The sequence below is a fragment of the Ammospiza caudacuta genome, chromosome 11, assembly GCF_027887145.1.
Source record: "Ammospiza caudacuta isolate bAmmCau1 chromosome 11, bAmmCau1.pri, whole genome shotgun sequence".
NCBI lineage: Eukaryota > Metazoa > Chordata > Aves > Passeriformes > Passerellidae > Ammospiza > Ammospiza caudacuta.
The window spans coordinates 8772270-8785287 of NC_080603.1; the positions used below are offsets into that span (position 1 = coordinate 8772270).

The 13018-nt window shown below is 43.1% G+C and overlaps 1 protein-coding gene across 3 annotated transcripts in view; it reads left to right on the top strand.

Annotated features, from left to right (window-relative positions):
* Nucleotides 1-1285: 1285 nt before the first annotated feature.
* The window catches only part of GIGYF2 (GRB10 interacting GYF protein 2), a 74999-nt gene continuing 63266 nt past the window's right edge, over nt 1286-13018 (top strand). For 2 of the 3 annotated variants that reach the window (XM_058811998.1, XM_058811999.1), the window contains exon 1: nt 1286-1343. The gene's annotated coding sequence lies outside the window, so the exon portion shown is untranslated. Of the gene's footprint in view, nt 1344-1721; nt 1909-13018 lie in introns of all 3 variants that reach the window. The other variant, XM_058811997.1, reaches the window with a different exon arrangement.

The window sequence follows — 13018 nt, forward strand, 5'->3', positions numbered from 1 at the left end:
TCAGCTGAAAACGGTTATACCTTCAGCAATGCGTAACAGCCAAGAATAGTTTTTTACGCTGAAGGAACCACATGGGGCTATTCTGCCTCATGTACTAATATGGGTTTGGGGACTAAAAATAAACTGGTATTTTTAGCTGAAGAAAGTTTGCCTTGAGCTCCTGATTTTTCCATCAGAAGAGTCAAAATATGTATCATCTAATGCCCTTTTTCTGTCAGCAGCAACAGCAGCTGCCGCTGCCTCCCAGGGTGACTCCCACGGCAAAGCGGCCTCAGGGCTCCTCCAGTGCCTGGGCGAGAGCGGGTCCAGTGCCTGGGCACTGAGAGTGCTCACACACGGTGGCTTCTCACAGAGATTCTCATGGCCACCGATAAAGCTGAATTGCCTCATGGAACCACAGAAACAGATAAGGCTGGATGCCACACTGCGCTGCTGAGGCCGCCTGTGTGTGTGAGATAGTGGCAGGAGGGTGGCAGAATCACGGAATCATTCTGGTTGGAAAAGACCTCTGAGATCATCGAGTCCAACCTGTGACTGATCCCCACTTGTCAACCAGACCAGGGCACCGAGTGCCACATCCAGGTATTCCTTGAACACCTCCTGAAACAGTGACTCCACAACCTCCCTTGACAGCCCCTTCCAATGCCTAATCACCCCTCCTGTGAAGAATTTCTACCTAGTGTCCAACCTAAACTCACCTGGCTGCAGCTAAAGGCCATGTTTTCCTGTCCTGTCCCCTGTTCGCTGGGAGCAGAGGCCATCCCCCGGCTGCACCCTCCTGTCACAGCGAGTTGTGGAGAGCCTGAGCCTCAGGCTGAGCCCCTCCCCAGCTCCTTCAGCTGCTCCTCGTCAGACTGGTGACCCTTCCCCAGCTCCGCTCCCTTCTCTGGACATGCTCCAGCCCCTTAACATCCTTCCCGCATTGAGAGGCCCAAAACTGGACACAGGACTAAAGGTGTGGCCTTATCAGTGCCGAGTGCAAGGGGAACTGGGGCAGTGATTTGATTACCGGGGGTTCGGGCAGGGCGGGAGGCGCGGGTACCCCCGGCCCTGCCAGGTCCCTCCATCCCCATCTCCCCTCAGGACTGCGAGGGCAGGGGCGGGGGTGGCGCTGCGGCGCCCGCGCGTGTCCGGCAGGGGGCGCTGGAGGCCCGCCCCGCTCCGGGATGACGTCACACGAGGGGGTGGGCGGGAAGAGCCGCCGCTTCATCCGGGTCTCGCGGCGGGGCCTGGGGGCGTGGCCTCGCCCTCACGTGACGCTGCGTGGCGGCGCACCCGCCATCTTGTGTTGTTGGGTTGAGGAGCCGCCGCGGCTGTGAGGGACTCTCCGCCCGGGAGCGCAGGTAACGCCGTCCCGCCGCCGCCCGGCCCCGCCGCTGCCCCGGCCGTCCCTACCACGCCCCCGCCGCCGCGCGCACCGCCCGACTACCGGTCCTGCCGGCGGCTCCCGTCCGCCTCGGCTGCCGCAGCAGCGAGGCGCCCCGCGGCCTAACCGGGAGGCGAGGCCGCCCAGGGGGGTGGGGGGGTGCGCCTGGAGGGCCCCCCTGCGCTCCCCATGGGCCTCTGCAGGGGTCGTTGGAGCTGGGGCGAGCGGGCCTTGAGCTCTCCATGCGGGTCCTTGGTACTTGTCAGGCGGCGGCGGGGCGCCCGCCGCTCCTCAGCGCCCTCCGGGGCCGTCTCCCCTCGCACTGACCCTTGTGAACTCGCTCGTCCCCTCCCAGCCCAGCGGCAGCGCCGCGGTGAGCCCCGCTTCGAGCACGGCCGGCCCTGTCGGGTTACACTGGCCGAGGAAGGAGGGAGCTCCGAGCCTTCCCCCGCGCAGGCAGCAGGGTGCTGGGAGCAGCGGTGACCGGCAGTGTTTGACTGGAGGAGCCTTGGCAGGCTGAAGAAAGCATCGATCACAATTGTGTACGTTTGGTATTGATCCAAGACAAGTAGTTTCAGTGTCAACAGCGTACTTACGGCTTTTTCAGTTCTCTCTGATTGCGCTTTGAATTGGGACAAGGTGTAGGCCAAAAGGAGGTATTGCCAAGTAGTGCTCCTGGAATAAAAATCCACGTTTCCCCCAGTAACATTCAGTTCAACGTTCGTGGTGTGCTGCTTTTACTGTCATTCTTGAATATCTGTTTGCTTGGGTGGATGGGAAAAGGACTTTTGAATTCTGATTATATTTCTCTAACTTCTTGCTGCACATTTTATTTTCTTGCTTCAGGAGCTGACTTGGGCAAGTTCCTGGAAAGTACGTGTGAATTTTTTTTCGTATGATTCTGCTGGTTGCTTTTGTTCTTAAGAAACGCTTTAATAAACAAAAGTTAATTTGCTGTTCTGTGAATGGAGCATTTGGTTGATACACAGTGTGATAATTGGAAACCTTTGTAAACAAAATTAGTTGCAGTTGTCACCAACAAAAGCTTTGTTTTGCTATTTTTAAGTTTTGTCCTTGGGTGGTGACTGCAGTGGATAATAAGAGTATTATTGCTATGAGGTGTTGGTTTTCTTGCCATGCATTTGAATAGGTATCCTTTGAGCAGTTAGTTGATGCTGGTGTAAAAATGTGTGACCTAATTAATCCTGGGGGTGCCAGCAGAAACGTTGAGTGTCCATGGCCCCATCTGCCCCTGCTTTGCTCCCCAGGTTCATGTAGTTGTACCAGTCAGTTGATATCAGTGCTTGTGTGCCTGGTGTTAATTCCTGTATGAATGTGTGATTAAAAAAAAAAAAAATGTCTGTCTAGTAGTTTGGTGGATTAAAGAGAAGGCAGAATTTTAGCCCTGGAAGTTGGATGTCACCTCCTATTTTGAGACTTTGATACAAGGTGCTCCAGTATCTGGCAATACTGTGTGTAAATACTGGGGTTGAATGGTTTTAGGAGCTTCTCAGGCTCTCCCAGCCCCTGGGTACAGGAATGTGCCTGGGGACACCTGCTCACTGTATTTCTTTTGGGTCTTTTTCTGAATGCTTTCTTGAGCCTGTGTTTTAAAGCAGGAGCACAGAATTAAAATATAATGTGGTTTTGGAGCAGCAATGATTTGTTTCACAGGGTGCTTAAAAAAAATTGATACCACAGTGAAAACTTGGACTCTTACTTTTGTTACAGGTGTTGACCTTGAGGATTGTAAAATATCCTCAGGTGCTCCTGTTTGCATTTTTGCTTGTGTTTCTAAAACATATAGTAAACTAAAACTATGGTCCCTGTGATTATGTAAGTGAAAAAAATGCTTGTAAATAGACAGTTGAGGGCTTTGTAATTAATTTTTTCCTTCAAGTTTTACTCCTCAGTTGAGGAAAAAAAATTAAAAGGGAGTGCAAAGTAGGTTTTGGGTTTTATTAAGGAATTGTGACTAAGCACCAATGTATCTCTCATGTCTGAATGAAGTTCTGTCACTGGAGTTCCTCATACCTGAATGTAAGAAAATATCAGTAGTTTTCTAAGAACTAGAGATACTTGATTAAAATAAAAGCAGCCCTAGATGTCAGAGTCCCATGGAACAAATTGTTGGGACAGCTGAGTGGCTGAAGGCTTTGCTGGTGCATCTCTGTGCTGAAAGGTTTCTCTTTAAACCTGGAAGGGAAAACATGATTCAGAGTAACTGATGAAGATGAGCTGGGCACTGTGATCTGTGCTTTCCCCTTTGGCCTCTCTGATCATTTATTTATTTTAATTACTAAGAATGTGAAATCTCATTTTGCCTGCTTTTGTCTGGTCTTGCAAGTTCAGGTAACTGTCATATATATGTTTCTTATTCTTTCATTGAGGTCTTTAAAATTCTTCCCTAGGACTCTTCAAAGTATGGTATAAAATTCTCTCATAGTCTGATTTAGGAAAAAAAAAATCAATTTCCTATCAGTTTTTGCTTAATTTTTCTTTTTTCCTTAATTATTCCCCCCTTCAGTGCTGCTGCTCAAAGGTTAGTGGAGATAAACTATTTATAATTCATGATTATAGATAGAGCCATGGGGCAGAGCAAGGGAGCCTTCTCCCTACAGAGCTTCCTAGAGAGCCATTGGATGCTTTGGTGAGGAGAAACCTTTTTCTTTGTTTACTGAGGAAGCATTTGCCTTGAAAGGGACTCTTGCTTTGTGTGGTTTTCTCATCAATTTATTTTAATTAATGAGTGACATTTGAAAGGCAAGGTGTGTGAAATGCTGCAGGGGGATGGGGTTTGCTCTTTTGGGAACAAAGTCAGTTTCCTGCCCAGCTCAGCCTCTCCTTGTATCTCTTGCTCTCGACTCCAGAACGTTTTTTTGTTTGCATAAAGGATCTGGCTTGAAAATCACCAGAAGTGAGAAAATGTAGCAAGTTTGCTCAAGGTGTGCCTAAGTTATGGATGGAACTAAGAATTAAGTGCTTTAAGTGACAAGGTCTGTACAGTATTGGCCCTCTTGTGGTTGGTGGCAGTATGTGTGTGGATATATATAACCAGTTCATCATGGGCATGTTTAATACCATTATTTTTTTTATGTTTAGCTCAGATGGCAGCTGGAGATTGTAGCAGGCTGAGGTCTTTGCGTTGCTTTGTTAGGAGCTGAGATTGTTCTGTGTGTTGGTTACAAAACGTGTCCACTTCTCTTTTTTTGCAGAGGGAGGGCTTTCATTCCATTTCCTCTAAAGGTGATTAAGCATTCCTTCAATTTAGACACTGTAGAGATGGCTTGATGCCTGCATGGGAAACTAGGCTGCCATTGAAATCATTCTTTGCCTCTCTTCTTTTTTGAATGGGAAGGATGCATAGAATTGTTTTGATGCATCTGAGCTTTTTCCCAAGCGTGAAATCAAAGTGTGTTTTTCCAGGAGTGAGCCTCTCCTGTAATCCTTAAAGCTTGTAATATATAGAAGCTGGCTATGTAGACCTCAGGATTATGAGAAAAGCAGAAGGAATCCCATGAGCTGTGTAGAGGTTGTAGAGTGTGTAGGTCAGTGAAAGTTTTTGATGGATATTTAGAGAATTGTTTGAAATTACTGTGTTATTGACTGCTTTCTGGATCACTATTTTTTGATCATCTCAGTTATTAAAACAGTGCATTATCATAATTCTCTCTTTGGCCATATGTTTAAAAATTTTAGGGAAATAAAGAGCAATAACTTGATGGCTTTAGTAGGTCTGCTTGTATATGTAGTTTGTCATTATAAACAGATAAACAAGCTTACATATACAGTTACAAAAACTGTTTAGAAAGATATTTTTGTACTGTTAAATAGTTACTATTCCAGTGAAAGTAAGCATGATGCACTGCAGTTTGTGTTTTGTTACTTGAAATTTTGTCCTTTTTATTCAGTAGAGAAATACCTGTTTCAGGTTCTGGTTACAATGAAACAGTTTCTTTTGTGTTCCTTTTCTTCCTGACAATACATGTAAATTGCATTCTGTTAGGAGTATTTTATGGTAAAGACACTGGTTTGTGTGACTGGGTCACTCAGAGGCTCTGGATGTCTGTGGTTGATCAGTTTGGGTGAAAGCAGATGGGATCCATGTGTGGTGGTGTGTCTGTTCAGACTGGAAGAAACAAGGAGGAGATGCACTCTGGACTCTGCAGAGATGACTTTGGGTGAAGTTTGTGATGATAGATAGCTGAATAGCTGAATTTATGTGCATTCAGCCTTAGAGTCAGAATGCCATGTGGAAGGAGTTGGTTTGGCTGGCAAGTCATGGATTTATAAAGTGATTTTTTGGGCCATGTGTGTTAGAATCTGAGGATGATTTAGTTGGAAGAGCCTTTGGTGGTTGTGTGCTCCAGCCTCCTGCACAAAGCAGGGCTGACGTCAGTGTTAGACTGTGTGTGACAGAAAGTGAGTGAGGCTGATCATGGAATGGCATATGGCAAGGTTTTTATGTAAAAACATTTCATAACTTGACTTAATAAATCAGATGCCCCATTCAACCACCATTAAAAGCAGTGGAAGCTTTCATGGTAGGCTTAGTTAATGCTGAATCATCTGCATATGTGATTTTCTCTGTAACACTTAAGTTTTAAGAGTCCTAAGGCCAGGATCAGGCTAATATCACAAGTCAATTTATAAATATATAATTCTTGGATCAAAAGAAGTGAATTCTTTGGGCAAATTTTGCAAAAATGGATATGCTATTAAAAAGTATTTTAGTTCATACGTAGTGTGCAGTCTGATAGACATGCTGATTCTCTCTGTTAGAATATTTTATTAAACACTCACTGTTGGATGTTTGTTTCCTGAAGTTTAGGGTGTCTCAGAACTGCATGAGCAGGCAACCTTAAGGAACAGGGTTGGAGGGGAGGGAGAGAATATCCAAAGCCCAAAGAAGCTGATTATTTAAATGACATGTTAAAAACGAACCCCTGAACCTGTCAGCAACCCAGATCTGTTAATTCAGTGGTTGATGGCAGTGAATTTCTTCCACTTTGAAAGTATGTATGGGCTATATAATGTGTGTGGTGAGTGGGAGAGAGGTGGTGCAGTGGGGTTTTGGTTGCATTCACAGTCTGGCTTCTGGCTGGGGAGCAGCTGGATACACTTGGCATCTTGATCTGTCATGCCTTGTGGAAGGGCACAAGTGAAATAGTTATCTGCCAGCAAGTTTTCTGTGTACAAGGTAGGCAGATGTGAAAGTGATTTTTATTTTTTTTAAGCTGGGAAGTGAGCTCTGGCAGGGTTTTGGGCTAGGATTTGGAATGAGAAGCATTTGTGTTCCAGCCAGTGGCACGGCCAAGGGTGTGGTTCCCTGGCTCTGCTTGGAGTTTAATCACTGGTGTCTGCCTTTGGCTGGAGTCTGGTAATAAAATAAAGGTGGAGGTCACGCTGTGTTCTGGTGGGGGAGCTGGGAAAAGTGTTCACCTTTGGCTGTGTGCAGGTGAAGCAGGAAGTGGGAACTCTCCAGTCTACATCTAACCACCAAGTTCACAATAGTAGGTAGGAAAGGAGGAGAACATCTTGAGTTGTGTCACTGAATGTTCTCAATTGTTTTTTGATTTGGTTATGAGGAGTGTAGGTCTTGTTAGTCTCTTGTGTCAGTTCTGCCCTTGAAGGGCTACTTGTATTTGTCCTGCTTGACTGAGGTGCAACATGTTGCAAGCTGAGGTGCTCCATAAAGCTTTAGGTGCCCCTGTGCAGTGAGCAGGGCAGTGCCAGTTTGAAAGTGCTGTTTGAGGTAGTCATGGACAATTTCTGATCAGAAATTGCCAGGAGATTGAAATACTTTGGCAAGGGTTTGAGACAGGGAGGTTAAAAGACTTCAAGAGATCCAGAAATGTAAGTGTAATAATAGAGGCAGTTTCTGGAGAAGTGGATGGTTTGGACATTGCTCCCTTAGGAAAAACTTTCTGGTGTGTGGGTAGATAGGCCTTGGAAAATTTTCTTTATCAGGAATCAAGTTTGGTAAGCCAGAAGAGACTCCTGTGACTTGGCTGGCATCTTGTATTATGTGACTAATAGGTTTTTTTTCCTCTGAATAATTTTCTGTTTACACTAGAACTTACTTATTAGAAAATATTTTCACATTGATCTAAAACCAGGTAACTTTGTTGATTATCTCCAGATATCTTGCTTCAGTCCCTTCACTGAGTAAACTTGGGTCTTCTGATGTTTTTACCTGAGTGATCATTTACAGACTAAGATACTTAATTTTTTCTCAAAGCTTAATAAATAGAGCTTTAGTATGTTGTTGGTATTTTTTCTTCTCACTGTAGGGCATGTCTGTCAGATTCTATCAATTTTTGAACACCTGATTTACAGCTCTTTTGCCTCTTAAAACAGAAAGGACACAGTATCACTTCAGTGGTAAAATTTAGTGTATATTTACTCTATTTTTGTTTTCCTGGGTTAAATGGTTTTTGTTAGCTCTTCTAGTCAATCTTGTATCATATATTCCTTTTAAATTGATTAATGTAATGCATCTCAGCATGGTTGCAGGACTGTGTTTTTCCAGAATAGTTTTACATTTCTTATATATCGCCTGTGTTTTCTGCTTGTGAGTCTCTTGACTTGGCCTTATTCAGTGCAACCTGCTGTACTGGACTGAGTCATTGAATAATTCATGGTGGTACAATTGATGATGTGTCATTTCCATTATTTACCATATCCATGTTTGTCATCCTTAGGTTTTAGAAGTTTTGTGGCCAATGTTACAGACTCTGTAGAAGATAGCTTCTTACCTCTTAGTTGGTTTTGAGAATTTTGTTCTGAGATGGGTTGTTGTAGATTCTTTAGAAGAGAAGAAAACTTAGGTTGTGATGATTTGAGACTTTTTGTGTGGTTCTGAATGATTTTGTCCTTTTTAACATTCTCCTGAATTGACATGTTCTGCAGAAGTTAAAATTTATCTACTTGCTCAAGCAATGACTTTTCTGTTCTTCCAAAAGTATATTTTGATTGCATGTCTTCCATAAATCTGTGTTGCCTGGCCTTAATTATGTCAGTGTCCTTTAATCAGTGTTGTCTGCTTTAGCCAGTGATTAATATCAAACAGGTTGTGGAGCCACCTGAGTCATCCTGTTTACCATTGCACTTCAAAGGTGGCTTGCATGCAGTTGTGGATCATCCTTAATATTTCAAAAATTAGAGAAAATCAGCATTAATTTTTCAGTGAACCTGTTAATTTTTTTAAAACCCAGTTACTGGCACTGACATTAGCTAGCTCTGGTAGCTGCCTGTGGAATTTTCTTGCTTGTGGAAGGTGAAGTTTTCTCATCTTGATGTAATGTTGCTGTTGAATGGTGGAGCACTGCTGTTAAATTCCTCCTCCACATTTACTTAAGGACAGCCCATTTCCTTGCACTTAAGACTGCTCATGTTGGATTTCTGTTGTGGTCTTTGGTTCTCACATTTTCATCCAGTTTCTGGGTTTAAAAGACTTTTTCAGACCTTCAATAGCAACAGAACTATCTTGAAAGGAAAGGATACTTTTCTTCTTAAACATCTCTGATCAAAGAGTAGATAATTTAAAAATAAAATAGCTGTGTATAGAAAGGATCAGTGGTATATATATATTTCAAGGTTCAGGTTTCCAAAGTTAATTAAAAACCTAAGCATGCAGTGGCCCCAAAGCTATAAATTGCAATGACAGTCCAAATCTTTAAATTTTTTTTGTCTGCAGAAAAGATTAGATGGTCAGACCTGAATGCAGCCATTGCCTAGGCTTAACTTAGAATGCCAAGAACCTCTCTCTTGGTAGTCTCTACCCAGAACATCTTGGTGAGACAGATAGTCATGTGCCACTAGCTGAGGGAATTCTGTAATGGAAATGTAGGAATTCAGCATTGCCTGAAAGTCTTAATGCAGGTGCCCATCAGTAACACATGAACCTTAATTTTATTATGTGAGCTTGAGCAAAGTCTGGAAAATGGGGTAGTTTTGGTATTTCAGATCTCTGAAAACAGCTTTTTGGCTAGATATTTATATTTATTTATATATTTAGCTAGCTGTATGTTTTAAATAAGATACCAGAGCTTATGGGCAAAACGTGCCACAGTAATTGTATGCCTTCAACTGAAACATCTTACATATTTTAACACATAAATCTAGCTAGTAGAATCAAGTTCTGGCTTGTGTCTGTAGCAGATATTTGAGAGCTTTAATACATTTGTAAGGTACTAAATGGTGAGCTTGAAAAATAATTTAAGAAACTGTAAGCTTGGTAGAATAACCATTGTTCCTAAAGTAAGCCAGTGAAACGAGTGTTGCTGATGGCAGCTTCTGCATGTATGATATTACCTGTTAATTAGGAGTGAAAGCCACTTAAAGGCTTCATGTTATTAGATTACAATTTGTGTCTGTTCACAGGGTGGACTTCTGATTTTTAAAGTACTAAACAGCTGACAAAATAGGGTTTTTTCCCCTTGCCAGCCTGCAGGTTGTTGGTGGGGTTGATGTGATTTCTTCTCTTTTTACTCCTGCATGCTGATGGCAGGGCAGTGGCTGTTGTGGCTGTCACCTCAGGAAAATAGGGTCCCAATTCCATTTTCCCCTAAAGACATGCAGGAAAACCCCAACTGTTTGTAGGGTTGCACTGGCACCCTGATCAAGCATTGACCTTATTTGAAGAAAACTTTGGGAAAACATTCCGGTTTGGAGGAGCGGTGGGAAGCACCAGGCAGCTGCCTTGGCCTTTGGTAGTGGTGTTAACTTGCCACTATCAGAATATTGCCTCAGTTTCTTGCTTCAGCTTCGGGCTGCCCATGTGCTCTCTGCCCACGTAAAATCTGTACTGTGGAGATTTCTTGATGAATAACCTTTGATTTGTAGAAAACCTCAACTCACAAAACTAGCTGTTCAGAAAGGGGCTTTTCCCTCATCAAACTATATCAAGGAGGAAATATTAGGTATATGTTATTTTTGTAATTTGCCATCCTTGATTAATAAGTAAGCAGCATTTTAATAAATACCAAAATCAACATTCCTGTTATTAATAGTGAATTTTAAGACCCAGAAAAATTATCTAGGTAATAAAGATGTGATAAGCTTACCATTTTGGCTAAGCAAAAGGTGTGAAGTTTGTGACCTGATCCTTCATTTCTGTCTCTGAATTCCTCATCCTTTTTCTTGCTCCACCCTTTCTCCTCCTGTGATGCGAGTGCTGCCTTGTCCACTCCAACTTGCCTTTCCAGTTCGTGCAGCTTCTCCTGCACGGGAGCCAGGTGTGGTGTGCAGTCACTGTCAGAGGCTCCTCTCAGGTTGCTCTCCGTGCTCTCCCCTTTGGCTGCCACTTTGAGGGCCAGCAGAAGCAGCACAGGCTTTCCACTCCCTTTGTTTCATCTGCTCTCATGTGGCTTTAGTGTTTTCCTGTGGTGCACTTGCTGTCTTAGCTTTCCTGAGCCTTTTCCCTGTTCTTTGCCCTCCCCCTCCCAAATCATTGCCCATTTTCAGGGTGTCTCTTGTCCAATATTTTTCTCCCAAACTTGCCTGTAATTTCTTTTTAATGTGTGTTTTATTTGTGGGTAATGTTGACTATTCATTTCACCTGTCACATCTGTTCAGATCACATGCGTGTCTGTTTTATTCTGTTTCAGAGGGGATGTGTTCAGTACAATTTCATTCACTTACAGTTGTTTTGTTTGCAGTTCAAAATTTATACAGTCAGAACTTTTAGGGATGGAGTAACTTACCTGAGTGCAATACATAAGAGGAAGTTCACAAAACAAAGCGTGGTGGCCAAAATGAGGGATAGGGGAAGCCATTCAGCAGCTCACTGGGATGAGACTAGTGTAGGTACTAAACTGCTTAGAAGTCTAGTAGAGAAACATGACACAGCATCCTCAGTTTTTTGGGAAGATAACACAGAGGCTGAAGAGTGGGGCCAAGTGGGTCCAGAACCAGTGAACAGTTTGATCCTAACTGGGTTTTAGTGCTTTGTCCTTGTATCTGATGTTGTTTAACCCTGAGTGGCAGCCTTTTTGGTGTTACTGATACTGGACTAGCTGTGATGTTTGGAGTTAGAGATCCCAGGTTCCCTGGTGATGCACATGGATTGATCTGACAACTCTCCACCCCACACCAGCCCCAGCAGAAGGATTACAGGCATTGCAGGAGGTGGAGGGACAGCCATCCAATTAAGGGTGCTAGGAATTGTGTTGGAGGCTTCTTTCTGCCCAGTGTGCATGATGGTTTACTTGAATTGCCCCACCATATTTTCTCTTGTGGCTGCTGCATGCTGTCTTTGGGAACCTCACCTTACATTTTGATATGCTGGATGGTGAATGGATATGGCTTGAATGTTCTCATGAGCTGTGAACTGCTTCCAAAAGGCAACTTAAATCAGACCAAAATCATCTCAGACTAGGCCTGGGAGAATATCTGGGTATTTTTGTATTAACTTTTGGTGCAGCTAGTAGGGATAATTCTATTTAATTATCTAAAATTATTGTGAAAATAAAACCATTAAGATTTGTATATAAATTACTTTGTGTATGGGATAAAGAAGATACAGCATGTTGTTAAAATACACAAGCCAAATGTTAGTTGGTGGGTTTAGACTGCAGGGAGTTTATAAGCATTTGTAATCTTATGCCCAGAGTATTTGGGTAAAATCTGCTCAAGCAATATTAGCATATTTCATTTTAGCATGTTTTGTCATTTTCTTGCTTTGAGATTCTTGATTTATTTTCTTTAATATTATTACTTATGTGGAATAAATAGAAGGGAAAAAAGCTTCCTTTGTTTAGTTTTGTCTTGCTTTTTTTCAGTAACGCCCTTTCCACCTCTATCTCCCTGGATTTTGTTTTTCTTTTTCATCACCTTTTCATGCAAAGTATAGACAAACTCATGAAGTTCCTTATTTAGTCCCTGGATTTGCTAAGGGGTGTGGTTCTGATACAGCAGAGTTCCCTCCCTGACATTATGGGTTCTTGAAGTCTAATCAACCAGTGTCTGAAGATGATGCTTCAAATTCTTCTTTTTCTTGGGCTTTACCTACAGTGTGTTTGGTTTTTAAAAAACCAAACTATCTTGCTCTGAAGATTTGGATTTGGCAGCTGCTGGAATGAAGGAGGAGCTGTACTTATTGCATGAAAGGGCATTTCTCCAGAACTGCCTGGGCTGGACTTGGTTCTCTTAGGGAAAAGCTACCTTACCTTAGTCTTGTTCTTTCCCTGCTGTATGCTTCATCTGCTCTTGTCCATACACTCTGGATATGTAGGAACTTGACTTGAGCCTTCCTGGTGTCTGCAGGAGTTACCTTGGCTGATAGCAATGAAATCAGCTAAAGTCCGAAGTTCTGCATTTCTTCTGCTTAATAAAACCAAGAATGAAAGAAATGCTGCCATTTGCCTGCAGAATTGTGGAGTATTTGGTAGCATTGGATGTACTCAATCTTTAGAAGGCTTATTTTTCAAGAATGAGCAGTGGAAAATTCTTGAATATTCTGCCACTCAGCTGGAAAATCTGTCTTGCTGTAATTCTAGTGGGGTTTTTATCCTCTTGTAATTGTCAGGAAGCAGCAATTCTGTTAATTAAGCATTACTGTTCTTGGAGAAGAGGATTATGCATCAAGTTCTCTGTGTTTGTACAAATTGTTTCCTCAGACACCCTAATCCAGTGTCCTGTTTGAGCTGT